We start from the raw sequence: 2,544 nt of genomic DNA, 5'->3' as shown, positions 1-2,544 counted from the left end.
GATTTTGTTTTGAAAATAAGTTGAAAATATGTTAATTAAAACATGTTGATTGATTAGTTGAGTTGGTCGAATGGGTCGGACGAATGCACGGCGACGGTACTAAACAATATGTGTAAGGCTTGTGTTTACGATCGGTAGGTCGTAAACACGTGTCGATTTTGTGACTTAGGAAGTCGAGTATAGAAGTTTAAGGGAGATGTGAGGGGGAGGACTCTCGCGTGAAGATTGTAGTGTGTGATGGTGGGTATTTATAGAGAAATGTGGGATGGTAGGTCGGTTGTGTTTGCTTAGAGACTAAGCAGACACCTACTTTAGGCGCGGGGTACCCTGTGACTCAATGGGGTGTACTGTCCCTTTCACAAATTTGGATTTTGCATTTGTTCTAACCAATGTTTTGTTGGTTGTGATTTGTGGTCATTGAGGTTTGCTTAGCCGTGTAAGCTTCCTCTTAGGTGATATTTGGGGTAGGTATTTTGTGTCTTTGACTCGGGTTTGACCCGTGTGAGTCGGGATTTGAATTTCGAGTCGGTTTTTGGCTCGGTGTCGGTTTTAACTCTAAATAGAGTTATTTTAATGTAAATGCCATGATAAAGACATTCATGGCATTATTTTTGACATTCGAGATTTGGGTTGACTCAGGTTGACTCGAGTTGCGGGTTTTTGAGTCGGTTTTGGGTCCGAAGACAGTTTTAACTCTAAATAGGGTTATTTTAATGCAAATGAAGTTAGAAAACTTTTGAAATCATTTTTCATATTCGAGTAGTGCATTAACCCGTCTCATGTATAGCCAATCCGCGCACGCATGTCAAAAACACGTTATAGTCCGATCATCATCGGGTGGTTTTTGGAAGGTGCAGATACTGGGTATCTACAGACACTCACACTTGCACCTAGATCATATAGTGGCTTGTTGATTGTGGTGTCACCAATTGTACATGGAATGGAGAAAATTCCCGGATCTTTGAGCTTAGGTGGGGAATTCCCTTGAAGAATTGCACTACTTACCTTAGTAAAGGCAATGGTTTCCAACTTTCGGATGGACTTATTCTTGGTAAGGATATCTTTCATGTATTTTGCATAGGCCGGAACATTGTTGATTAGCTCCGTGAATGGTATATAAACTTCTAAGTTCTTCACAATCTCCATGAACTTTCCAAGTTGCTCATCAAGCTTGGGCTTGGCTTGGCGACTTGGGAGTGGAAGTCTAATTACAATAGGCTCTTTCTCAACTTCTTTAGCATTCTCTTCACTTCTCTTCTTTGATGAGTCATTGGTAGTTGTCTCTACCACCTTAGGATTTCTCCTTAGTGGTTCAATCACATCATTTTGCTTGTCATTCTCCTCAATAATATCTTCTTCAATCGGCATCTTAGGTACCTCATAACTTGTACCACTCCTCAAGTGGATAGCATTGATGGTCTCATGTCTTGTAGGAGGATTACCTTGAGGAGGTAATTGTCCCTTTTATCTTTGGGAGCTAGAAGAGGCCAATTGACACAATTGAGTCTCTAACATCTTAGTGTGAGCAAGGATATTGTTGATGGTAGTGTCTTTGGCTTGGCTATCCCTTTGCATTTGAGCAAAGAAATCTTGTTGGCTCTTTTGCATTTGGAGGACCGCTTTTTGAACATCAAAAGCTTGGTCATTGGATTGATTGTAGTATGGTCTTTTAGTAGGATTTCTCATTATAGGGGGTGTATATGTGGGTTGAAGGTTTTGGACATTTTGGCTCTTGTATGAGAGGTTTGGGTGGAATTTGGTATTCTCATTGTAATAGTTGGAATAAGGGGTGCCATGTTTGTATGCTTGGAAAGCATTCACTTGTTGACTTGTTCCCCTACATTCGTGTTGATCGTGTCCCAAGGTTCCACAACTCTCACACACTCCATTTGGGATTGAGGATGTTTCCATCATGGCATTAACATGTTATTTGGGTGATTGAGAAGCTTCATCAAGCTTGGCCATGACTTTCTCAAACTTTAAGTTTATGGTGTCAATATGAACACTTAGTTGGGCACCCAATTGTGTGATGGAGTCCACTTCATACTTCCCTCCTCTAGTAACTTTTCTTGGTCTACTATATTGAGAGTTATGAACCGCCATTTCTTCGATCTTAGCCCATGTTTGGTTGTCATCAACCTCGGTGAATCTCCCATTGGAACCCATGTTGAGGACATTTCTCGAATCTTCATATAAGCCATTTCAAAATTGTTGAACAAGGAACCATTCACTTAGTCCATGATGAGGACAAGAGCGACATGTATCCTTGAATCTCTCCCAAGCCTCATATAAGGATTCTTCATCTCTTTACTTGAACCCGGTGATTTGGGCTCTCAACATGTTAGTCTTCTCCAGAGGATAGAACTTCTTGTAGAAGGCAAGTGATAACTTTTTCCATGAATCAATACCAAGGGTAGCCTTGTCTAGGCTCTTTAACCATTGCTTTGCGGTTCCGATAAAGGAAAAAGGAAACAAACCCATCGAATTTGGTCTTGAGTCACCCCGGTTTAAGAAATTGCATCACAATAGTCACAAAAAGTCTCC

The 2,544-nt window shown here is 40.8% G+C and overlaps 1 non-coding gene across 1 annotated transcript; it reads left to right on the top strand.

The window, feature by feature from the left end:
- The first annotated feature begins 2,233 nt into the window (after positions 1 to 2,233).
- LOC141589382 (small nucleolar RNA R71) lies at positions 2,234 to 2,340 on the top strand. The gene has a single exon (XR_012520323.1). It is a non-coding gene; the product is annotated as a small nucleolar RNA R71 (small nucleolar RNA).
- The last annotated feature ends 204 nt before the right edge of the window (positions 2,341 to 2,544 follow it).

The sequence above is a fragment of the Silene latifolia genome, chromosome 6, assembly GCF_048544455.1.
Source record: "Silene latifolia isolate original U9 population chromosome 6, ASM4854445v1, whole genome shotgun sequence".
Taxonomy (NCBI): Eukaryota; Viridiplantae; Streptophyta; class Magnoliopsida; order Caryophyllales; family Caryophyllaceae; genus Silene; species Silene latifolia.
Note: the sequence above shows the minus strand (reverse complement) of the source record. Positions and strands in the feature narration are given on the sequence as shown.